The 26,978-nt window shown below is 43.9% G+C and overlaps 1 long non-coding RNA gene across 1 annotated transcript; it reads left to right on the forward strand.

The window, feature by feature from the left end:
* Positions 1-1,527: 1,527 nt before the first annotated feature.
* Positions 1,528-26,894, forward strand: LOC146809080 (uncharacterized). The gene is made up of 2 exons (XR_014966321.1): positions 1,528-1,654; positions 19,175-26,894. It is a non-coding gene; the product is annotated as an uncharacterized LOC146809080 (long non-coding RNA).
* Positions 26,895-26,978: the final 84 nt, after the last annotated feature.

Consider the following 26,978-nt stretch of genomic DNA (forward strand, 5'->3'; position numbering starts at 1 on the left):
ACTGAATTGCTTTGTAGAATGTATCATGACATCATGGAATGCCTGGGTGTCTCTCTGTGCTTACAGTGTCAGTTGGTCAACTCAGGCTGAGCTGCTAGGAGCCTGCTCCTGGTGGGGCTGTCTTTGTATCATCTATCTTCTCCTACTATTCTGTTCTCCTACACCAGAACCAAGCTACTAATAAAGAAGCATCCTACTTGTACAGATAGACTCTGTATCTTCTTTACAACAATTTTGGCGACGATCTTGAACCTACGCGTGGAATAAGGAGTAAGGACAACTAAGGAACTAAAGGACAAGGAACAAAGGACATTAAGGACTTTCAAAACGTCAATGGTAACTCAGAGAAACGCCCTGGACGGCCCCACCAGTGTCCTGTATCATCTGAACAGCCTATAGCTTGGGCGTTTGTCTTCCCATTACTGAGGAGCCTGCTGTCACCTAGAAGACTTCTACAGTGAACAGCCTCTCCAGCAACACGCCTCTCATAGGTGCAGCCGTTCCCTTGCTATATTTGAGCCCACAACCTGCCTGGAAGTGTCGTGGTCTGACAGCAAGTTTTGTCTGCATCCTCAGTGAATTACCAATCTACTTGGTGATGGAATCTGTTTCCAGCAGCGTCAGGCAATGTATTTAAACAGCGTTTTCATTAAAGTCTGACTGTACATTTCAACAGCTTCATTGGCTCAGAGCAGCGGTGTATTTAATAAAAAAGAAGAAATCTTCATGTGACTATCTTCACAGCGAACACCTTTTATATGTGAATTTAAGGTAGTGACCACTTCAAACGACCTTGAGGAACTGGCCGAGTGATTTGTTGCATGAGGAGCGGCATCTTGGGTGAGACCGTGTGTTGTCTGTTTCCAGAAACAAGATAAACTAGAGGAACACAAAAAAAAAAAGAAAACAATTGCATTTACCAGTCACAAATACACTGCTGCCAGGAAACATAAACAAACTTCTGACGCAATTCGTCTGAATCGTGAGTCAGTTACCTGTAAAAGCTTATTTATTCCTGCATGCATCATTTAAATTGTTCGCCACTAGATGGCGCATTTACACTTTGAATTGTCAAATTAGAGCAAAATTATAACTCCCACGGCAATAAATCCTGTTTGATGGTGACTATTAAAAGAGTTTATTGGTGGCATAGATCGGCCCTGGTGTGAACGTCAAGAGATGAGGCCCTGGTGTGTACGTCAGGCACTCTAAAGACTAACTCCTGAGACGAGTTGATCGGGGGCAAGCATCGAGCCCCGGTTCTCTTTGAACGTGTTTGGCATTATACAAAATGTAAAGGATCAGTAATTGCCTACGACGTCACTTTAAACTGTGAGTCAGTTACTTGTCCACGTGTATTCCTCCCCTCCAAGCGTTGCTAGGAAACGGAGTTGTCGTGGAGCAATGTCTCTCGTCACATTAGAATCAATAAAAAAAAAAAACGCAAGTCAGCAGTGCAGAGATTGTCCCACGTCATTGCGCAACGTCCATCGGCCATCTTGGGGTGAGCAATTTCAGCAGAGGAATGTTCGTTAATGTAACGCGATCCAAGCAAGACCATTATCAGGCATCTTCGTGTTTAGTCGCACGCATCGGTGTTATCAGCCGCTAAAGTCATATGGAGTATACACATTTCAAGGAAGTTAAATCTCAGGTATTTGTTGATTTTTTCTTTTTTTAACAGGGCCTCCTCGCTCCAAGTTTGAACATTGATTGAGTGTTATTATTTTTTTTTTTAATGGCGCAGAAAAGCCTCCAGGGTATGAGGTATTGAAAAGGAGACTGCTGTAGTGCTGGTGGTGTATTGCGTGTTCAGTCAAGTCTACACATTTGATTTGGGTGCCGAACTTGAAGGGATCTCATTCAGTTCTGTCCGCATGATGAGATATTTCTCAATCACTGCCATGAGAATCGCAATTATACTGGCAGAATGCATGATTATTCTCCAAGACCTCCAATAACCAATAGAATCCAAGGAAAGTTGTGGCAAACATAGTTGTAGCTCTAAGGCTCTGGCACCAATTCTTGGTCAGTTTACAGCTACTGTGGAGCCACCAAGTAACTGATCCAGAACCAGGAGGGGACAAAGGTATCACAACCAGTATTGTGCGGGGACAAAGGTCCCAGAACCAGTAGCAGAGGGGTCAAAAGGTCCCAGAACCGGCAATGGACAATGGTCACATAACCAGTAACGGGGGGGGTCAAGGGTCTCGGAGCCGGCAATGGACAAAGTTCACAGAACTGGTACCAGGGTCATAGAACCAGTTCCAGAGAGGACGAAGGTCACAGAACCGACAACGGGGACAAAGATCCCAGTATCAGAGCCGAGAGGAGACAAAGGTCCCAGTAACAGTATTGCAACCAGGACTAAGTGTCCAACCTTTGAAGAAAAGAAACTTCAAGCTAGAATAAAAAACTCCTAACATCACATGTGGTACTGCGCTTAGAGATGTCGAAGAGTACCCAGGACTGTAGTACCTGTAAAGCATGCTGTAACGCGCCCTGAGCCACCCGGCACGGCGTCTAGAAGCGTGCCGCCATTTTGTGTTTGGTCCTGGCTCACGCTATGTGTTTATGCAAGCCCTCAGTACGCCAGCGTTGTTCGTTGCGCTGAATTACATCAACTGTATTTCAGCAAAAGGAGTTTGTGTCTGTCTTCTGGTCCAGTTTGGCCTGCATTGTGAGTTTCACAGTTTCTTCCTCGGGTGAGAGACCGCTCACCGGAGCTGAACAAACTCTCCTTGTTTATAATGCCTATACTGATAATGCATGTTCTGTATTCGTGTGTACCTTTCTTTTGTGGGGGCACTCAGTTTGTAACATAGCCTCTTCAGTGGCCAGTTAATGCTTAGGTGTTTCTAGGCGGTCAGTGCCTCAACTTGTTTTTTCCTTTCTTTAGGGTGACGTTTACTCGCTTACCCTCTGTGTACTCTAATTAGGGGAGGTTGTGTGGTTTTCCAGGGCGAATACTCTGTGGTGTACCCTACTTAGAGGAGGTTGTGTGGGTAGTCAATGGCTCTAATTTAGTTTGCAGTTTTCCAGGGTTAGCACCCTGTGGTGTACTCTATTTAGGGGAGGTTGTGGGGTAGTCAATGCCTCTAATTTAGTTTGCAGTTTTCCAGGGTTAGCACCCTGTGGTGTACCCTATTTGGGGGAGGTTGTGAAACTTTCAAAGGTGAGTATCCTGTGGTGTATCCTATTTAGGGGAGGTTCTATTGTTTGTGGGTAGTCTATGCACCATATCAGTCCCCAGGGTGAGCACCCTGTGGTGTACCCGTCTAGGTTTACCCTATTTAGGGCAGGCTGTGTTGTTTGTGGGTAGTCAGTTGTCTGTGCTTCGATTCAGTTTTCTAAAGTGTTGTTAGACAGTGAGCGTTACATACAGCTCACAAGTGTGGTGTACCTTTGGGCGGTGTGTGTCCCGATTTAGTCTTCGCACGTAGAGTGTACCCATTTCCTTGGGGAGGTTGTGGGGGTAGTCAACGCCTCTAATTTTTGTTTTCATCTTTCCATAGTGTTTTTTTTTTAGGAGGTTGTGCAATTTTTCCAGGGCAATATTATTTTATTTTTTTCCCCTGTAGTGTACCCTTGTTAGGGGAGGTTATGTTTTTTTCCAGGGTATTTCTTTGGGGAGGTTGTGGGGGTAGTTATTGCCTCTAATTTAGTATGCAGTTTTCCAGGGTTAGTACCCTGTGTTGTACCCTATTTAGAGGAGGTTGTGTTATTTTCCAGGGTTAGTACGCTGCGTTGTTCCTTATTTTTTTTTTTTTTTGGTGGAGGTTGTTTGGTCAGTTCCTAGGGTTACTGCCCATGGGGCATCTTTTCATGTTGACACTGTGCTCCGGTCGAAGTTCACCTGCTTGGAACTCGTGGTCAAGAGTTTCATGTTCGTAGGACTTTGAGTGAGAAGCTTCTCTATAATAGTTAGGTCTCTTTCATTACCCTTAACGGACTTTTATCCTAGTTTTCAGTATCAGCATGCCTTCTATCCTAGTCAGAGGAACTTTGTTTCTTTCCAGAGCGTTTTCTCTCTGGTGTATTGTTGTTTTTGTGGAGGTTGCACTCTTCTGGTTATCTGGAGTGTATCTTACCCCTGTTGTACCTTTTATTTGGGATGTTGTTTTCTCCCAAGGGTCAGTGCTTACACTCACCTTTGTTCACCAGGGTGCCTACCCTGTGGTGTACCCGTGTATGGGGAGGTTGTGGGGGTGACCACTCTTCTTTGTTGCATTGGTTTATATTCATCTAAGCCATACTTCCCTAAGGGAGGGGGATGGGGTGTGTAGTGGTAATGTTATTTGCAGTTTTAAGGTATTCAGTGTTTCTGCATCTTATTGCATATCTGCTCATGCTAGTGGTATTTCTGATACTTCATGCAATACACTATTAGATATGCGTATCTCATTGTTGTACTTTCATGTTAATGTTATATTTTAGGTATCTTACATATCTTTCTCTTTATTTCTGCTGTCATTCCCTAAGGAAGGAGGATGTGTAGTAAATTACTTCTCTACTATTCTCCACTGAATTGCTTTGTAGAATGTATCATGACATCATGGAATGCCTGGGTGTCTCTCTGTGCTTACAGTGTCAGTTGGTCAACTCAGGCTGAGCTGCTAGGAGCCTGCTCCTGGTGGGGCTGTCTTTGTATCATCTATCTTCTCCTACTATTCTGTTCTCCTACACCAGAACCAAGATACTAATAAAGAAGCATCCTACTTGTACAGATAGACTCTGTATCTTCTTTACAACAAACACCTACGCAACGCATTTGTATGGGTCTCCGGGGGGATGTCAGAAGCTGGAGATGTAACGCTTTGCAGGCTCCCTTTCTTCACTTGGCCTGGCATTGCCCCAAGATAGCGCAATTCTGAGTGTCAATTTTTGCCTTCTTAAATGTAAATCCGTATTTTTGTAAATCCGTATTTGGAAAGCGCAAACTACTCACCCTTACGGGTCTCAAGGCACTGGGGCCATTGTGGAAATTAAGTGAGCTACTGCCCAGAGTCACATGGTGCTGAGCCCGGGGATCGAACCGTGAGCCCTGTGCTCCGAAGTCAGCTGCCCAAGCCGCTGCACCACACCTCAATGAGATACTTGACCTAACACTGGAGCCATCGCCCTTGCTGGGTCCCTTGGGGTACATGAAAAACATACCAGTGGAGTCCAGACGCCTACTGGCCATGCTGTTAGTCTTGGCGAAGAGACGTGTAGCCATGCCCTGGGGGAGGGTCGGGGTCCCACAAATGAAATGCTGAGTAGCAGACGTCACACTCTGTCAGGAACAACTGAATACATTTTGGGAACTAATGCCAGCAGCGTCAAGACCCCGGGAAATCTGGGGCCCATTCTAAGATTGGGTTCGGGCCCGGGCCTTGACAGGGGATGGTGCGGAGGTGCCCTAGGGCCTCAACACTCAGATGGGCAAACAGTGACTGGTTGGGTATATGATACTGTTGTGCCTATGGTCACTGGGGGGTCGGTGCCGTGGGGTCACTGTATTGTTTTTCTTCTTATATATGCCCTCCATTTAATAAGTGTATCGCTGACAATAAATGTAAAGCTGTGACTTTCCATTTAACCACATTGTGATATAATGCGTTGCTGTTATTTGTTTACCCCCACTTAGTTGGGGTTTATTTATTTATTTAATTATTTTTTCTCTTGGTCAATGCTTTTCCTTTTGATTTTATGGTAATATTGATCTTTTCGTGTACATGCAAACCTCTATCCTTATATGACCGCTTCTGTTCTATGTATAATGTTACCAGTAGCTGTCCAAGGAATGATGTGGGATAGGACAATTGTTCTTAACATGTTTGCTGGACGATGCTTTCTATAATTTTCTGTGTATCAAAACTTCAATAAATAAAACAAAACAAAAAATGTAGGTTTCAACCGCTTTGCAAGGCGTACCATTACACTGTACTGACACTCATGAGAAGTAGTCAGCAAAGTTCTGATCTTTCCCTGGTCAGTGCGCCATAGTGTAGTCATATTCCTGTAGTCACAAGCCCCAATGTTCAATTCTAGGAGGCATCTTGGCTTTTGGATTGCCAAAGGTGGTGAGCAATGCTTGATGATCGAGTATAAGAGTGTAGGGTTTCCCATATAAGAATACGTGGAAATCTTCACAAGCCCACACCACTGCTAAACATTCTTTCTCAGGTTGTAAAGAGGCAGGTTCAGTTTGTGACAAACTTCTGCTTGCATATGCAACAATATGCCTTTGAGCATTTTGGTGTTCACTGTGTTGGGTACGGATCGCATCTAACCCGACCAGACATGTGCAGACAACAACCTCTCTATGAAGCTTCAGCTCAAAGGAGCCCATTTCAGTGACGTTCCCAATTTCATGCTTGATTTTATTAAAACTTTATTAACATTGTTGTGACCAGTAAAATAAAGCATTTCTTTTTGTTAAGCCTATTAAGAAACACTTACTCTGGCAAAGTCACTTATGTATCCGAGTCCCACAAAAAAGTAAAAAGTAATGAAAAGGGGGCAGGTAAGGAATACTCTGACCCCCCAGATATAGTGAGGGATCCCACAGGATCCATCTGGGAGTAAAAAAAAAAATTTATAAATGTAATTCTGCCACTAATTCTTGGCTGGAACCACAGATTAAAAAACATCTTTCTTTGGGTGAGCCAAATCCCAGGGTTATAATGAAGGAGGGGGACTCATGGGGCCCCCCTCCTAGGCTTTTGCTAGGGCACTCAACAATAGAAACGAGGGGTCCCACTTGCCCCCTCCACAGACCCAGGGACTGCCAGCCAGGGACCTCCTCCTCTCCTGTGCACTGAACAATATAAATGCGGGGTGGGGTCCGCTTGGCACCCTGCAGCCCTGGGAGCCACCACCTCCCCCAGGCAGTCATTGTAAATTACGGGAGCAGCTCCCACACTGTCCCGAAGACCCCCACCTTCCTGGGGCACAAACATTATTTTAAAAAGAATATGGGGGTGGCCCTGGGGAATGCCATCTCCCCGGGACAGATATAATATATTTGTGGGGGAGCCCCGGGGCACATACATTTTTTTTTTTAAATGCAGGGAAGGCCCTGGGAAACGCCACATTCCCGGGGCAGAAATAATATATTTGTGGGGGAGCCACATGGCTACCCTGCTACCCTGGGGACCACCACCTCCCTAGGGCACAAACAGAATAATTAAGGGGTTTGTTGCTGACCCCCAGAGACCAACCCTCTCTGGAGCTAAATACTTGAATGAGGGGGGCTGCGGGACCCCCCTCGTGGAGCTGTAGATGGTTCTGGGGACCGCCACCCCCCTAGGGCCAGCTCCAGCAATATCCCGGGGTGCCCATTCCCGGGACACTGCAGTCCCCAACAAAAATGAATAGGTGCCCTGGGTGGGACCAGGGCACCCAGTATAGAGGACTACAAATCCTTCAACAACATCGGACCCAAATGCCTCAACAAGAGAGTTTTCTTCCACGTACCCAAAAGGAACCTCCGCTCCGCTGACCTCGCCCTGGCAGAAGTCCCCCGCATCCGCAGAACTAGAACAGGTGGGAGAGCCTTCTCCTTCGTCACAGCCAAGACCTGTAACTAGCTCCCCGTGCACATCAGGCGCTCCCCACCCCTGCAATCCTTCAGGAAGGACATCAAGACCTGGCTCTTCGAATGATCCAAGGCAGCGACTGATCCGGAACTGCCCCCTCCCCTAGCGTCTTGAGACCCTCACGGGTGATAGTGCTCTTTACAAACCATTGATTGATTGATTGATTGATTGATTGAGAGGACAATCCCCAGGGGAAGACTGCGCGGACCCCCTCCCTTTTTAAAACAAAATTGTGTGGGACTTACTGGAGATAACAGGAGGGGTAGTTGGCCCTCATAGATGTCCTTGGGGGCCAACTACCTCTCCTGGTCTCTCCAGTAAGTAAGCTCCACATAGCAGGATTGCTAAGGGGTCTTTGGGGGCCATGCCCCCTTTCTTCACCACTCTGCAAATTAAGTTAATTTTACTCTTAAGGGAATTTGGGGGCCCGGAAGCCCTCCTGGTACCTTCTGTAAGTCCTACTCAGCAGGATTCCTGAGGGCTGGTCAGAGGCCAACACTCTGCAAACGGGACTACTACTTAAAAAACCATAGAAATTGATTGAAAAGACTAAAGGGTACAGGGACGGTATAGTTAGTAATTAGCATTCGAAAAACGTTCTATCTATTGAGGAGGTACCCTGCGCACGGATTCTTTGTCTTTGCAGACCCATGTGGTTCTGTTTTCCCTGCTCTGGTCCTCCAGGTGTTAGCCGCTCCCGACTGAGACCTTCTTTGGCGTGAGTATTCTAAAACGACCGTTAGGTCACTCAGAACTTGGCAGTGGTAGGCTGGAGATTTGTGCTTGGTAAGGTCGTTGACATTTGTTTGCATCTTTGGCCAAAAGTTTGACTTGTTTGCAAATATGCAAATTGCAATTTGAGTAGGCAGGTAATGAGAAACTTGGAAAACTTGAACAGCACACTTTGAGTTAAGTGCTACTTTGTGTATAATATTGTATATCTTACAATATTCTTGGCATGCCTGTTTCAAGTGCACTTTGTAGAATGTGCTGCTTTCTTGGAGGTACCAATGTGAATCTTTTTTTTTTTTTTTATTGAGCAGAGCAGAGCAATGACATAGCATCCATATACAGAATACAATTTATATTGACAAGGTATTACAAATACAAAATATTAAATAGCCTTTCCATCTATGTTCCTTCCTTCCTTCCTTTATGTTACTATAAGTAATAATCAGAGAACTTAGCCATGTTTAAGAAGGGACATAATATACTAAACAACAACAATAAAGTGCTATAGGGAAAGATATAATATCTGTAATAGTATGCAGCAATTACATAAAGAAAAGTGCTAGTGCTTCTCAAGTATAGTCATTTGAAAAAAAAGTGCTAGTGCGTCCATTTATAAAATATTGAATAACCTTCCCATCTATATTCCTTCCTTCCTTCCTTTGTGTTGCTAAAAGTAATAATCAAAGATCTCAACCATGTTTAAGAAGGAACTTAATATTCTAGACAACAGCGGTAAAGTGCTATAGGAAAAGATATGACATCTATCGTAGTGAGCAGCGATTTACATTAAGGAAAGTGCTAGTGCTTTTCAAGTATAGTCATTTAGAAAAAAGTGCTAGTATATCAATCTACAGAGACTACTATAATTTACAAAATTCAATTTCCTATGCTTTACCCCTAAAAATGCCAGAGCAATATTTATAAATTCTGTTGAAAATGTGCAAAAATCGCAAAGAAAAACACTTGATTGTAAAAACTACTACAGTTTTAACAACATAACCAAGACACTGTTCAATTTCCTTTATCTTTTTCTAAATCTCTAAAATACTTCCAGTTTTTCTCAACTTTCTTAATGGCACCCACCCGGCTTGCATATGCTTTTTCAAAATTACAGGTTCTTCTCATTTTCATCCACCACTTCAAGTGAGAGGGAGCATCGGTGGACTTCCAATTCTGTAGGATTAAGGAACGGGCAACCATACAAGAAATAAATATAAAGTTCTCTTCGGCCCTACTGAATATCGTTCTATTTTTAGAAATGCCAAACAAAGCCAATTCGGCCTCGGGCTGTATACTCTTACCAATTACCAATTGCCCTTCCCAAATCCACAAAAATTGTATTCCAAAATAGTTCTAGTTTCGGGCAAGAGAAGAAAATATGGTGCCAGCCACCCTGTCCATTAGCACGACATCTAAAACACTTATTTTCGACTTCCATGTATCTTTTCCCCAAGGCCTCCGGAGTCAACGTGATAGAAAGGCCATCCTTTTAAAGTTAGCCGCTCGTAGTGCTTTATTGCCTAGACGACAAATCGTTTCCCAGTCCTTAAATAGAAGACTGCATTGTGTCACGTGGTCTATTTTTCTTAGGTGGCTTACAACCAATGGCATTTGTTTCTGTTGATGTAGCAGCCTATACCAATTCCCTATGCCCATTATTTTGGCCCCGTATAGGGCTACCGCTAGTTCGGATGGAGAATTAAAAATGCCATGTATTTTCCTTATAAAATATACAATTTGTGTATATTCAAAAAAAGTGGGTTTATTCGGGCTGTTTGCTCTAGTCATCACCTCTTGCCACGAAATCATTCGATTCAGGATAAAGAAGTGTCTTAATTCTTTTAGCCCACACTTTTCCCATTTAATTAAATGATTTTTGTTCAATTGGAGCCCGAGATCGAAACATTCCCTCAAACTCAAAAATTGCATGCCGGAGGAGTCTGTTTTTTTTTAAAAACACTGAAGTCTGAGATAATATTCCCTTAAGGTCTTATATCGTTTTTTTTTTGGATATTTGGTAGTCTTTAGGAACACTTGTAAGTTGGAACCATTTTCCTGTAGCATTTTATCCAAAAAGAAGCTATCTCGCTTAAGTGTCGAACCCATCAGTCCCGCCACTATGTCTAAAAAGGCGGCCTCATAATATATTTTCACATTTGGTAGGGCCAAACCGCCCTGTGCAGTGGATAGTTGTACTATTGGCAATTTAACCCTGGAATTTTTTTTCCCCCATACGAAACTTCTGAACATCGTCTCTATTTCTTTAAAAAAGGAGAGCTTGATTTTTATAGGGATATTACTAAATAAAAATATGAGCAGCGGGAGTATTGACATTTTGATTAGGGATACCCTGCCCACAATTGAGAGTGGTAATAAAAGCCATTGATCGAAAAGCTTCTTGATTTTATCTTTCATCCTGATGTAATTTAATTTAACAGCTGGTGGTAATGAGAGTTGATGTAAATTCCTAAATACCTAATCGGATCTTTTAGATCAGTGTTTAATGCAAGTATTTCTGTTTTATTAGAATTTATTTTATAACCACCAATTTGTTCAAATTCTCTAAATTCTCTTAACACACTCTCTATATTTTCTTTATTGAGCATCAAATATAAAATAATGTCATCAGCAAACTATTTTATTTTAGACATACGGGAAACCGGAGATCGAATAGCAGCATTGTTTCTGATCTTAATTACTTAGGGTTCAATAAAAAAAGTAAAAAGCAACGGTGAAAGAGGACATCCCTGCCTGGTCCCTCTATTAATTTTTATCGAGCCAGCTGTTTTTGTATTAATAAAAACCCGGGCCGAGGCGTCTTGATAAATGTTACGTAACATATCAACAATCTGGGCTGGAAATCCAAATTTTCCTAGGGTAAAAAACAGGGTACTCCAATTAACTAAGTCGAAAGCTTTTTCGGCATCTACCATAACAATACATGCCGGAGTTGAGTTGGTATTAAAATAGTCTAAAGCTTGTATTAGGAATTCGGTGTTTGCTGCCATGGATCTACCGGCTATGAATCCGGTCTGGTCGCTATTGATCACCTCTTGAGCCGCAAATGTTAAACATTTGGCCCATATTTTCATTAAAATTTTATAATCGGAATTTAAAAGACTTATGGGCTAGTAGGAATTAATGTTTTCGGGATTTTTGTCTTTCTTTACGAATGACACGATTACCGCCTCCTTAAATGTTGCCGGTATATGACCTTCCTCTTTAATGTTATTAAATAATTGTTTCAGAGGAATCAGCAGTTCTTTTAAGAATAGTTTATAAAATTCGATGGGGAATCCATCTGGCCCACATGCTTTTCCCCCGGCTGTTTCTTTTACAGAAGTTGATATTTCTGCAGTTTCAATCTCTGATTCAAGTTGGGAAAATCGACTCTCAGAAAGTTTAGGAATTGCGACGTTAGAAAAATAGTTAAAAATCATATCATCGCCTGTTAAATACTCCGTTGAGTAAATACTATGATAATGTTTAACAAAAATCTGTGAGATCCTTTCCCTGTCAACTTCATCTCGACCGGTCTGAGGGTCTTGTATCTTTAAAATAAATGCTGACTCCTGTTTATTCCTTGTTGCATTTGCTAACAATTTACCTATTAACTGGTTTTCTTCATAAAACTTTTGCTGGTACATTTTGGAGCTACAGATCTCTTCTAAAATGAAAAAATCCCGCAAGATTATTTTTGCCTGTTCTAATTCATTGGGACATTTCCGGTCCCGAAGAATATGTTCTTTTTCAACCGTAGCCTGGAGTTGAGCTATTTTGAGCGATCTTGCTTTTGCCTGGGCTGCCGTATAGGCGATAATCTGACCACGGGCAGCAGCTTTAAACCCACCCCAGACAGAAAACACATCAGCGGTGTTGGAATTTAATTAAAAAAATTCCAAGATCCATTCCCTGAAATCCTTTACCCAGTCCTGATTTTGGAAGAGAGTACGGTCGAGCTGCCACCTCGGCCGCTCCCCTTTCCCACCATCTATTACAATCGTGAGTTCAATTCTGGCGTGATCAGAAAAAGGATTGCACCCACTATCGATTTTTAAAATTTGAAGAGATCTTGATATAAGATAAAAATTGATTCAAGATGCAGTAGCAAAGCGATGTGAATAGCAAGTAAATTTTGTTTCTTCAGGATTCCTAAGTCGCCAGGGATCTACCAGTTGATATTCTATTTTGAGGGCCTCCAAAACTCTTAAAGTATTTGGTTTTAGTTGGTTTTTATTTTTATTTGATGTATCTTTCTTCAGGTTTTGTATACAATTAAAATCCCCTCCTACTATGTTCTGTCCTGGAGCTCCCCTCAAAGACTCATGAATTTTGATCAGGCTTTCGGTCTCATCAATAACAGGACCGTAATAATTGACAAGATTAAAAAAATGTCCCTGCAATTTGACCGTTACCCGTATCCATCTCCCCTGTGTGTCTCTCTGAACTCGTAGGATTTCCCAAGGTATTTTTCTAGAAAGATAAATTGCAACTCCCCTCTGAGCCAAACCAGCTGATGCAAAAAAAGCATGGGAGAAAAATCTGGGTAAAAAAAGTTTTGGAGAATCTGATTTTAGATGAGTCTCTTGAAAATATACTATTTGGGGGTCGGATGAAATTAACCATTTTATGAGAGCGCCATACTTTTGCTTATTTAATATACCATTGGCATTGACTGATAAGATTTTGCAATTGCTAAAATTCATTTTAGATTTCTCATTACAGTTAAACTTAAGTTTCTAATAATGTAATTTCTATGTCGTTTACTCCTGCTCCTTTTCTTTTTTGCTCCGAATTCCCCCCTCCCTCCCCACCCTCCCTTCCACCCCTTAGAATGTGGATACCCCAACCACGCTAACCACATTTCACCCTTCCCCTCTTTATTCATGGGTGTCATGGTACTACACCCTGGTGACCCTTCTACCCCTATGACCCCCCCCACAAAGCCTCAAAACCATAAAGAGAAAAAAACAAAGAAGACAGATTCATACAAAGCCATAGTGCCGTTCTTTTTACCCTCTTTTCTTGTCTCCCCCTACCAATTTCAACCCCTTCCCTATTTTCCTTTTTAACGGAAAGTTCTTCTTTGAATTATTAACCCTGCGAAATTTCCTTTAGTAGCGCCTGAGCCTCCTCCAGATCTGAAAAAATAAAGAATTTACCCTTAACTAGCACTCTGAGTTTTGATTGCTGAGCTATTGAGGCTTGGGCTCCATGAGATTTAAATAACTGGAGGAGTTTTACAAATTCCTTCCTTCTTCGCGCTGCTGAGGCAGTCATGTCTGCAAATATACGACATTTTGAAGTTGCGTTGATGGAAAACTGTCTCTGCTGAATAGCTTTCATCAATATTCTCTCCTTGATTCGAAAATCAGCAAAGTTCAGGAGGATTGTTCGCGGCATAGTAGAGTTCGGGAAGGGATGTGCAGGGACCCGATATGCCCTGGTAATTGTGAGGTCCCCTTCAAATTCAGGAAGCATGGTCTTTTTAATGAATGTATTAACCCATTGTAGCGTCTGTGAATCTTCAATGCCTTCCGGAACTCCCACTATTCTTAAATTAGATCTCCGTGAATGGCCCTCAATGTCCTCCAGTCTATTTTCCATATATTTCCTCTTTTTTGTCGCTTCCTTCACTTCACACATAACCATATTGACTTGGTCCTCCAACACTGAAATCCGGGCTTCTGCCTCCTGAAGTTTGACAGGGAATCCGGACATTACCTCCTCGATCTTCCCCAAACGTTCATGTAAAGCTGCGATTTCCAGTTTCTGGATCCTTTTAATTTCGCAAACTTCATCCAATATTAAATTCAGCATGTCCCTGACATCCAGTTGATGCGTACTAGTAGTATCAATCGTCTGATCAGTCTGAACAGGATAACTCTGCCTTTCAGCTGTGATGTTAGTTGTCCCCCTAGTTATGGCTTCTCCCTGGGGGTTAGGCAAGGTTGCATTCTGTAACACTGACTCCGGGTCTAAAAGGTCTGCTGCTGCCGGTGATGTATTACATTCATGATTTTGATAGCTTGCCTGGCTTTGATCTTGAGCCTTTGCAGCTTCTGGGATAACTTGATGGACAATATCCTTTTCGATTTGAGTTCTTTCTGCATTAGGGGAGACTTGGACTACTGAGAGAGGTACTGGTTCGACTGGCCCAGTTTTAGATAAGTCTAGGATTGACTCTATCAAGGGTAATGGGGGATAGCTTTTTTGAAAAATAATGGAAACTGTTTAGCCCCACTGGAGTTGGCCCTTGGGCAGTCCGCGACCATATTGTCTGGATCAGCCCCTATCACCTCGGTTTCCGGAGATACGGTAGAAGATTGTTATTCACTTATTTTTTTAAACAGTCTCACCCCCTGTACACCTACGTTTCTTCAGCAAGGCACACCATCACGGGGGGGTTTCTTTACGGTAATTGGACGTAATAGGAGGTGAAGAAAGTTAGGACGGGGGTAAAGTTGCTCAGTATTCCTTCCCCTTGTACAGTTCACAGGAAAAACGAGCGCGGTACCTCCCAGCTTGGTTCACCCGCTTACCGAGATGCTGAATTCCTCCACTTCTGGCCGTTTCCTTAACTCTCCAGATTCCAGTCTCAACACCCCCTCGATGTCAGCGGCGTGAATGCGGAAGTTGAGACACCTGAGAGGCTCCCAATTCAGTTCACCCGCTTACCGGCTCGCTCGCCGGACTCCTCCACACCAAGCCGTTCCCTTATTTCCTCCTTCAGTCTCCGCTATCCTCCCAACGCTTCAGCACAAGCAGCAGCAAGATTTCCCTACAACTCCCCTCCTTAGCGTGAACAGCAAAACACCGATTCCGCCATTACAATGGGCGGGTCAACGGAGCAGCGGTCACCTGTGGTTACACGGAGGCGTGATCCTCCGTAGCCATCCCCCTACCAATGTGAATCTTGAATGATCTCAGCCGGTTCCCCTAGAGGGGATACCTAAATAGGTTTAGGTATAAAAAGGTATTTCTTCCTTGGTGACTTAGTACTCTATGGAACTAAATATGTACATAAAAAAGGATCCTGATCTGTGCACTTAGTAACATTCAAAAGTGGTGATATGCAGAGCGCTTTTTGAGTGTTCTGCCAGCCAAACTGGCAAGTTTGGTGTATTTTGGCTTCATGAACATGGAACAGTCTTTTGGGGTGTTTTCGTGCAGTCTTTTGGACTTCTTTTAAGAGCTTTTTTTGTAAATATGACTTACAATTAGTATTTACAAGGTTTGGTTTAAGTACAGTCTGTGGGCTGTCTTTTGTTTCTGTCCTAAGTGTTGATTTGTGGGTTGATTGTGTGTTTGAACGTCTATGTGGTTTGACATTGGCGGTACTTGTGTGAGTGAGTAGTGATTGCGCTGTTTGTGTGAGAATGGCTAGCCTTAAGCTCGCTGTATTGTGTGTTCTGAGTGTATGACCCCCTTCTGAAAATGTTTGGAATGAGCTTAATGTGTTTTTTTGTCATCATTTTATTATGCAAATATCATTGAAAGAATTACATTAGAAATTCCAGAAATGAATTATGTAACATATGCTGAATAGCTGCACGCTATCCTTAAAATTGAAAGAGTAAGAAACTATATATGTGTGCAAATTGCCACACTGGTAAAGATAAATTCGAATTCACATTCAATAGAAATAAAATAGGCCTCATAGAAAGGAAGAAAAAACTAAATTGTGTGCTTTGCACTAACTAGGACTAAAATACAAAATGCTACAGCATTCTCCTTAGGTACATTGCATTAGATATTAAAAGGCATTCACATCATCTGAGCGAATTGGTTGTTGCTGAAATAAACACGACATTACAAAACAATAGATTTTGACTGGCTTGAAATGCCTGACTTTTAAATAGACTGTGACCGTGCTTACTTTCAACACTAGAAAAAAAGCTTTCATACAGCTGTGTTTAAGCTGTCTCACTGAGAAGAAGCTGTCTGACTCAACAAACGGAGATTAAACCTTGTCAGGACATTACAAATACAGAAAAAGGATTTTTTTCTCCCGAGAGAGGCGTGGAAATTGACGCCTGCTGGTCAAGAGCACAGCTGAGTCAATAATACATTGCATATGGCCATGTCTGAACTGGGGTGGCAGAGTGGGCTAAAGAACGGTGATGGATTAAACCCAGATCAGATCAGTTGAATGGGGGTGAGTGCTTGCAATGTTCAACACTCCATCCATCATTTCCTTTGGTTTTGCTTTGTTCGCCATAAGTTGGCAGGGTATGCTCAGACGTGAGTCCCTTGCTCACTTTGCCACTGGATTCAAGCAAGCTTGGCTGAAGACTGCTGAAATGCCAGAAACCGGTCCTAGGAAGCTTGTCTCCGGTCCAGGGAAGACATGGCTTGGCAGTTCGGGAGGGACTGTTCCCATGAGGCACAGGGTCAGACTGATTTGCATATGGCCATGTCTGAACTGGGGTGGCAGAGTGGGCTAAAGAACGGTGATGGATTAAACCCAGATCAGTTGACTGGGGGTGAGTGCTTGCAATGTTCAACACTCCGTCCATCATTTCCTTTGGTTTTGCTTTATTCTTGGTCCCAAGACACAAGGATCAACTAGATTTTAAGTTAGTGCAAACATGGTATAAAGGCGTGTATTACAGACTGCTGATTTTAAAAGTTAGAAAGACAGTTTTTATTACTTTGGATAACAGAGACAAAGATTAAAAGTAGGGATTTCCTTTCTTAATGTCTTTATACATAAGTACATCCATGGTTCTGATGTTAAATAATAACTGTGCTTTAAAAGTGGCGCAGACTTTTCATGTTTCAAGTAAGGCTTCTGTGCTTAGTGTTATAAATGAATGCATTTAAAGGTGATAGGAAAGGAATGAGGCTTGGTTTTCATATGTGGAACCATCAAAAGGGTTGGTGATCATTATAAAAAAAAAGGGAATTTTGACTATATGAAAAAAATGTTTATTAAAAATAAGTGCACTAAAATCGTTTTTTGATCTCTATAGTGCCTAAATATCATATTGTGAACTCCTAGCATCAAAGTTGAATTTAAGCAGCGCTTTATCGCAATGGGGGGTACTAAAATGTGAAATGTCACTTTACCCAGGCGTACAAAACTCATTTTCTAAGGGTGTACCTTATACATTTCTGATTCCCCATTCCTGGGATATCTCGGGGAGACCATGGGGTCCCTAACATGCAAAAACATTGTGGGTTATTAATTTTTAGGTGCCCCTAATACCAAAGTCGAATTTCTGCAAAATTTACATTTTAAAAGCAGTTCTGCCACTCAGGACAAGTTTTCAAACTGATCTCAGGCTTCGGTAATGCACACATGCAAGTATAGAACAAGCAGCTGACCTCTATACTGCTAGAAAAGCACACCACACACTGCACATGAATACAAATAAGTATAAAAAACAAGCAGAAGTTATTATCCTACCTTTCAATTATTGGCAAACAGGAACGGAACAGGACTGCTTTTCAGCTGTGAGTCTCCATAAGTTGCTTTGATAGGAAAGACCACAAGGATTAGCCTTACTGACAGGGGACAGCAGGTTTAAGGGTCAAAGGCCAAGGTCTGTTTTTAGAAACTTACCAGCCCTACTGAACGTGAAATTTCTACGCAGGGAGCCACTGTGACAGTCCTGATTCTCACATTGTAGGGTAAAGCACTACAGATCTGTCTTTTTGGTAACATTAGCTACAGGAAATATTGAATATTCTGTTAGGAGCACATGGGGATATCACTGTTTTCTTGAGACATAATACAAGTGTAGGAGAGATGCAGGTGGGGTTTATCCTATTGAATAACATCATCAAGGGATAGCAGCGTTTATAGGTCATATGCAGAGAATAGCTCTGCCATGTATATAGCACTAATGCTTTTAGTTTAAAGATTACTGTGCAAGGGCTACAATAAGGAGGCAATGGGATTCAGTTTGCATTCATGCGCCCTCATGTTACACTAGTACAATTGCTAAAGGAATTGGTAGTTGGTTATTAATGTTTTCTAGCTAGCTCAATGTGCGATTTTCCTCCTACAAGTTTTTTTTGTGCTCAGCTGCCAAAAATAGGGATAGATAGTGTCAACAGAAGTTAACCTGTTTCAGGTTTCCTACTGTCGAAATGGGGGAAGGAGGTTAGATCCTGGGCAAATTAAGGGTAAGCAAATGTATGTTTTCTCTCTCTTTTTCTCACTCTCTTTTGAGCCTGTCTAACCTGTCTAGGAAATGGCCATGAGACATTTAATTGGCTATTCAGTAATACTGTTTTAAAATTGTTAGAATTAATAAAAATGAATAACAAATACGTCATGTTACTGCCCATCCTGTCTGATGGAATTATGAAAGGATGAGTAGTCTAGATTGCTGTTCCCTTATTTGATCTTTAAGGGGAAACTATATGTTATTCTCATGCTACATACAGTTTTGCAAGGGCATTGCTAGTCTTTTATTAGTTAGTCTGTGTAAATAAGCTGATTAGAGCTGATGTTGCATAGTTTGGGTCGTGAAAAGTAGAATGCAGGAAAGACGCCTATGTGATCCTCAACAAACATTTTTGAAAAGAAAATATTGTTTTACAGGAGTTTGTCTGTCACAACATGTGTTGCTGGAGAAATGTATGTACCCACTATGTTGATTTTTATAGTTCTTTATGTAAAAAGAATCCCTGTTAAAATTAAAATAGTAGTTTTAGATGTTCCTGCTGTGCCTATAACATGAGAGCATGGTCCTAAGCGTACAATGTTAGATAGAGGAAGTGGTTCTTGGGTGCCTTGCTAATTTATGATGTGCCCCAAGACTGAGAAGGTATTCTGAGACTATCTTCTCTGTTGATAGATTAATTGTATGCCTTGTCTAAAGACCTTTTGTTCTGTCCACCAATAGATATTTGCTGCCTTACAACCATTGCCAGAGGGGCCCGGACATCAGATCCAGCCTGAGGAGTGAGCACCAGTCCAGCTTGAAGCCAAGGTGAAGGGAACCAGCACAGGCATTGCTGGCAACTAGGACCTCAGTGAAGGTAGAAGGCCAGAACCACTGAGATATGAAGTGTGTACCCCCGCCACTGTCTTGGGCGAAAGACAGGGTCACAAATCAGAATGGAGAATTAATCCTTTATGGATCCAGTTTTTGGTGCCCAGCTGAGAGTCACAGACCGACCAGAATGGCAAGGAGGCTTTTGCTTGAGGTGACCCCCTTTGAAACAATGGTTGCTTCAGGTACTTCAGCATCACGCCCCTGAATCCTGGCTGTGAAGTAAATGAAAGTTTACAACTTTGTTTGTTGCTCAAGAGATACCTGGGCATACTGGGTACAATCTGTGGCCCCAAGGAAAGAGCAGTGTGCTAGAGGAGCAATACAGGAGTTAGGGAAGGACTTGAGTTTAGAGTACAGGTGCTGTGTCTCTGGTGCCTTTTAGATTGAAGTGAAGAAAACTGGTGCACTGCCTGAGACACTGGACAGGGTCAGTGAGGGTACTTACCCCGGAGGGTGATGATCATATCCTGAAAGAAAGACTTTTTCTTTTCAAACTGGGCCTTGACTGTTTTTCTTGAATTGCGAGTTGTGCAGCTCCACCGTGGGAACAACAAGATTCTGCCCGTGAGGCTCAAACAGACACAGGGAGAAGACTCCTCTCTGGCTGGTTGTACAGCGGCTTCAATTTCCCAAGGACTTCTTTTTGTTAGCAATGTACTACTTTGGCCATCCTATTTTTGAGGAGGAGCAGCTCCTCGTCCTAATGCCTATGGCCCCGTTTGATCCTCCTGGTCCCCTGCAGCCAGGATTGTTTTTGTAATAATAAGCCTGACTGCTTTAATATTTGCATTAGGAATAATGTTTATTCTGCAAGAAAAACGTTCTTCTGAGCAATTAAGAAATGTTACTGTGCCCTTTCCTTGAGTATATTAATTGATACTCTAGCCACATGAAAAGAACACTGAAAAAGTCTATTGAAAATGTTTTTATTAGATATGTGCTGTTGGCCATTCTGAAATTGAAATAGATTGTCACTTTAATACATAGGAGCCCTGAAACATAGAACTGGACTAGATGGTTTTGGGATTTGATTTCTGCTTAGGGTAGAAAAAATATTGATAGTTCTGTTTGTGATAATAGTCATTACTCTCTCCTGCTATCTGTATGACCCAATGCTCTGTTACCTTTGTGCTTCTGTCTATACATTATATATGCCCGCTTAACAATATTTAGAATGAGAAAAGCCCACCTAGCAATGGATTACAATATTGATGAATGTATGAGAATAAATGTGCAAAATATTTTCTATGTTCCTTCTAGATCACAGGAATGTCTTTAGCTCATGCTAAAAGGACCGTCTGTTAAAGATTGCAGGAAACGCTGTTAGCATGAGCTAAAAGCCATTTTGTTCTTGGCAGCCATTTTAGTTAGTCATGTACTCACCATGTGCTTTCTCCCTCTTCCAGAGCCTTGCACATGCTCAGAAAGACCTGTAGCTACCAGAATGCACCTGCCTTAGACTGTAAGGCTGTTCTAACTGATGTCAGTAACTCATTACTCCTCCTACTTGTTGCATTTTCTGTATGACCATCTATGTGTGTAACTCTTCTCATGTGTACTTGTACCACCTCCCTTTGAGCCCCTGCGTGGGTATATAAGGCCCTTGTTCTCTGAACTCCTTAGACTGTCTCCTACAGTGGCCTGAGGGTACTGTGTGACGCAGTCTCCCTCGTGTGAGATTAATTAATATTTTGCATTGATATTACAGCTTCCGTGCCAATCTCTTCTTTGTTGGTTTAAAGGACCAGGTGTATCAGTGAACCCCTAAAAAGGTTTTTATTTCTACATCCCAAGGAGCCAAAGAGCTGGGATAGCACTTTTTTGCCTTCTTTGCAAGATAGCAGAGAAACATGCTAACCACATTCTCTCTGAGTTTCTCGAAACCAACCGTGTTCTCCACCCCTCTCGAACGGGCTTCCGCCCGTGTCAAGGGATGTAAACCGCCATACTATCAGTGGTGGAAGAAACTAGAAAAATTCTTGATGCTGGAGGGGCAGTAGCCATAATCGTCCTCGACCTGAGCGCAGCCTTCGATACGGTGAACCGCCGTGTCTTGGTTCACTGCCTCAGGAGCGCAGGAGTGGCTGGAACAGCTCTATTATGGCTACAATCCTTCCTAGAAGAAAGATTTTTCCAGGTCTTTGAAGGCGGCGCCAACTTACAGCCCATCCCCCTACAGTGCGGAGTCCTGCCGGGCCCTTCGTTGAGCCCCACTCTTTTTAATGTTTACATGGCCCCGCTGGCGGATGTTGTATCCCCCTTTGGGATTCATATGGTGACATACGCCGATGACACACAGCTGGTCGTAGCTCTGTGTCACTCCAACCAGCAGACTAATGACTTCCTTTCCTGCCTTGAGGAAGTTGCCAAGTGGATGAGTCTTTCCCACTTGAAACTTAATGATGAAATGACCGAGCTCATGATCCTCGGCAATTCTCGAAGTTCTCCATCAAGCACAATGTGGCCTTCCTCTATGGGTCCGGTGCCGGTTCCCAAGACAGATTAAAAGTCTGGGAATCTGGCTAGACCAAGACCTTACTTTTATAGTACAGGCTAGGAAGACTGCTGTTTTATGCCATGGTCTGCTGAGAATGATCTGCAAAATCCTCCCCCTCCTACCTTTCCAAGCAAAATAATTACTGATCCAGGCTTTAATTTTGTCTAGGATGGATTACGGAAATGCCCTCTACTTAAGTTCCCCGAATTCAGTGATCACGAAATTGCAGGTCGTACAAAATTGTGCAGCAAGGCTGCTTACTGAGGCCCCCAATCGATGCTCAGCAAGGCCCGTGCTATGCTCTCGGTACAAAAAGGGGTGGTGATGGACGGAGCATCAGAACCAATCAAACACTCACACCCAGTCAACAGATCTGGGTTTAATTCATCACCGCTCTTTAGCCCACTCTGTCACCCCAGTTCAGACATGGCCATATGCAAATCAGTCTGACCCTGTGCCTCATGGGAACAGTCCATCCCGAACTGCCAAGCAATGCCTTCCCTGGACCGGAAACAAGCTTCCTAGGACTGGTTTCTGGCATTTCAGCTGTCTTCAGCCAGGCTTGCTTGAATCCAGTGGCAAAGTGAGGAAGGGACTCACGTCTGAGCATACCCTGCCAACTTATGGCGAACAAAGCAGTACAAAAAGGGGTGGTGATGGATGGAGCATCAGAACCAATCAAACACTCACACCCAGTCAACAGATCTGGGTTTGATCCATCACCGTTCTTTAGCCCAATCTGCCACCCCAGTTGAGACATGGCCATATGCGAATCAGTCTGACCCTGTGCCTCATGGGAACAGTCCAGCCCGAACTGCCAAGCCATGCCTTTCCTGGACCGGAAACAAGCTTCCTAGGACTGGTTTCTGGCATTTCAGCCGTCTTCAGCCAGGCTTGCTTGAATCCAGTGGCAAAGTGAGCAAGGAACTCACGTCTGAGCATACCCTGCCAACTTATGGCCAACAAAGCGGTACAAAAAGGGGTGGTGATGGACGGAGCATCAGAACCAATCAAACACTCACACCCAGTCAAAAGATCTGGGTTTGATCCATCACCGTTCTTTAGCCCACTCTGCCACCCCAGTTCAGACATGGCCATATGCAAATCAGTCTTACCCTGTGCCTCATGGGAACAGTCCAGCCCGAACTGCCAAGCCATTCCTTTCCTGGACCGGAAACAAGCTTCCTAGGACCGGTTTCTGGCATTTCAGCCGTCTTCAGCCAGGCTTGCTTGAATCCAGTGGCAAAGTGAGCAAGGGACTCACGTCTGAGCATACCCAGCCAACTTATGGCCAACAAAGCGCTATAAAAAGGGGTGGTGATGGATGGAGCATCAGAACCAATCAAACACTCACACCCAGTCAAAAGATCTGGGTTTGTTCCATCACCGTTCTTTAGCCCACTCTGCCACCCCAGTTCAGACATGGCCATATGCAAATCAGTCTTACCCTGTGCCTCATGGGAACAGTCCAGCCCGAACTGCCAAGCCATGCCTTCCCTGGACCGGAAACAAGCTTCCTAGGACCGGTTTCTGGCATTTCAGCCGTCTTCAGCCAGGCTTGCTTGAATCCAGTGGCAAAGTGAGCAAGGGACTCACGTTTGAGCATACCCTGCCAACTTATGGCGAACAAAGCGGTACAAAAAGGGGTGGGATGGACGGAGCATCAGAACCAATCAAACACTCACACCCAGTCAACAGATCTGGGTTTGATCCATCACCGTTCTTTAGCTCACTCTGCCACCCCAGTTCAGACATGGCCATATGCAAATCAGTCTGACCCTGTGCCTCATGGGAACAGTCCAGCCCGAACTGCCAAGCCATGCCTTCCCTGGACCGGAAACCCTCATGGGAACAGTCCGCTCTCTCCACTGGCTCCCGGGGCAAGAGAGAATCAACTTTAAGGCCCTCTGCATAGCCCACAAGTCGCTGGATGGGCGTGGACCTCCCATCAACAAAGCCATGATTCGCCCCTACAAGGAAAACAGAAAACTCAGCACAGATGAACTTCACCTTGCTGTGGTCCCTAGGATTAGGAAGGTCAGAAGTGGCGGACGGCTTTTCTCATTCATTGCCTCCAGACTCTGGAATACCCTTCCGCTGAACCTCCGTAGGGAACCAAATCACCTAACGTTCCGGAAACAACTGAAGACCTAGCTTTTCCCCTAGGATATCTGTCCTCTAGTTACGGCATCAGCGCTGGGATGCCCCTGTGTAGCCATGCGCTATATAAATGCCAATTCATTAATGTATTCATTCACTAGAGTATAAATATGGGTGCAACACCACAGAAAAGGGTGAGATGCGCTTGTGGGGATGTGAGACTGGAAATCATGGAACTACGTGGTGCACCCTGTAGAGAAATCAGTTGTGCATAAGGAGGATTACTTCTGTTGAAAGGACCATGTGTCCTTCCTGAGTAGTGGCTGACCTGGGCCAGCCACCTGCTGCTGAGTGGCATCCTGAAGTGTGCTCTCCAAAGGTTTATCAAGCTTGCCTCCTGTTCTTTAGAGGTGTCAGGGACATCAAAGTTCTTCTATGAAGATCATTGTGCACTGGACATGGCGCCTCCTTTCCAGAGAGGCACTGACTTTGCAACTGTTCATTGTTTGTGACCCAAACGGACTGGTGCAACCCGTATCATTGCACACCAGCCATTGTGTCTGGATTGCCTAGGTGCAACTCTGATCAATGTGTACCTGCTGGTGTGCCTCTTCCTTCCTTTTGCCGACTGCCTCCTTATTGACTGTTAGAACTGGCACCTTGGCGTGGGTCTCCCTTCCATTTTTGTTGTTGCCTCATGTGTTTTTGCTGGTGTTAGTTGCTCAGGGCACTGTGCCACTGCTATCCAGTGCCACAGTGCAAGTGCTCCCTATTGTAAATTAATGTATGAATTTGTGATTCCATGATTGGTTGGTTTGGTTTACCTGTCAGACCCTAGTACACTGCACCAGGAGTGCCCAGGGCTTGTAAATCCAAATACTGCTGGTGGGCTTGAAGCACTGGTTGTGCCACCCACAGAAACAGCCTGTAAAAGTGTTTCTAAGGTCTGCCATTGCAGAGCCTGTGTGCAGTCTGGTACTGTCATTCTGATTGGGGAAGTGCACCCACTTGCCAGTCCCTAAACCTTCCCTTTTCTTCATATCAGATACCCCTATGGTAGGCCCAAGGGCAGGGTGCATTGTAAGGATGGCCTGCAGGGGTTGCCTACTGCCAAAGAGAGGAGAAAGGAACTTTTTGTGTACTTTTGCTCAACTTGTGAAGGATCTCCAAGGGCTTGGAAAAGATCTTGCCCCCTGCTGAAGTCTCAGGAACAACAGACTTCAACCACCAGCTCCCCAGAGTTCTTTGGAAGTGCCTGCTGCTGTTTTGGGGCCTTCTGAGGGACTGCGTGTCGCAAGGAGCTGTAAGCGCGACTCAAGAAGGAGAAGCGTGCCGCCATCGGAGCTGTTGTCGTCACATCGCGTAAAGGGGTGTCGCTGCTGCAGTTGTCGCATCTCGCATCATCGAAGAAGTGTCTCGCAACGCCGAAGAAGCATTTCGCCATCGCAGCCATCGTATCTGACGCATTGCACCGCATCAAGAGAAGAGTCTCGCATCGAGGAAGAAGCGTGTCACCATCACAGCCGCTGCCGTCGCATCTTGGATGACGCCGCTGTAGCTGTTGCACTGCACCGCATGAAGAAAAGCGTCTCGTATCCACGGAGAAGCGTGCCGCCGTCGGAGCTGTTGTCGTCGCATCGCATAAAGGGTGTCGCCGCTGCAGTTGTCGCATCGAGCGGAAGCGTCTCGCAACATCGGAGAAGAGTGTCGCCGCCAAGGCCGCTGTCGTCGCATCGCGTTAAGGGGTGTCGCCGCTGCAGCTGACGCATCGACTCGAGCCTTCTCGCAACATCGGAGAAGCGTGCCGCATCTGGAAAATCTTCACATCTTTATTTCTTTGCACCAAACATTCATCGCATCAACATCGTTGCAACACTTTTGTTGCCCTGCGTGTCACATCTAAAAGGTACATTGACTTAAAGTGTCGCATTTAAGAACTAAAGAGAACTAAGCTAAATTCTACAGTAACAGTATTGTGGATTTTTGTCATTTATGGTCTTGTGGTAAATCTATATACAGAATACTTATTTTTGATATAAAACCTGTGTGGTGTCCATCTGTAGTGTTTTCACTTGGTTCCTGTATGTGTTCACAAATGCTTTACACGCTGCCTCTGAGATAAGCCTTTCTGCTCGTGCCAAGCTACCATGGGGGTGAGCAGGGGTTATTTTAGGAGTGTACCTCTTTACCCTGGCTAGAGGTGAGGGTCCCTATTTGTCAAAAGTTCATACCTGTGCCAACTAGAGACCCCCAAGTCTAACATTGACCTTGCCGCCTATCCCCCACCTGCTTTCCTTGGATCCTGACTAAGAGTGACTTTAGCTGCATGCAGCCTAGTTCCTAGCGGGAGGAAGGGGTTTCTCCAATCTGTGGGGTCATAGGATAGTCTGGCTGAGTTGGAGGGTAGAGGGAGACTTGGGGTCATGGGGGTTTGCAGCGTGTTACCAAATTGACCTGCAGGCTTTTAGTAGCACCACATTAGGTTGCTGGGTGCTTATGTGTGTGAGTTTGTGCTATACAAACCTGCCTGATAGCCATGGCATCACGCAGCGATGTGGAGTGAGTGTTTTTGGAGGAGTGACAGCTGATAAACCGCCTGTGATTCACGACACTGGCTGGGGGATTGCCGAATGAGTGATTTATTGCTAGAAAATAATTAACGTGGACATTGGTTTTACCTGCGCAGCCTTGATCTGCGACACTGCTAAAAAAGTTGTTTAACTCAGTTTATGTACATATTTTTGATATAGCTTTGACCCGGGGTGTACCTTTTAACTGTGTGGTGTTGACTTACAATAATTGTTGGGGTGTACTTGGGGTGGACAACGTATTGCAACATATTGCACCACATAAGGGTGCTGGGGGGATGTTGGATCGAATCTTTCCAAAGTGTGCATATTGCACTTTATATGCCTGTACACCAATGCTTTTATGATATAATTTTATCGAAATAAAGTTTTTTTTTACTTTGACGCATATTCCTGATGTCATTAGAACATGGCTGGGCCTAGCAATGCTAGAAATAATTTAGAATCTGATTAATGCCCAGAAGTG

The sequence above is a fragment of the Triturus cristatus genome, chromosome 7 (genome assembly GCF_964204655.1).
Source record: "Triturus cristatus chromosome 7, aTriCri1.1, whole genome shotgun sequence".
NCBI classification, from domain to species: Eukaryota; Metazoa; Chordata; class Amphibia; order Caudata; family Salamandridae; genus Triturus; species Triturus cristatus.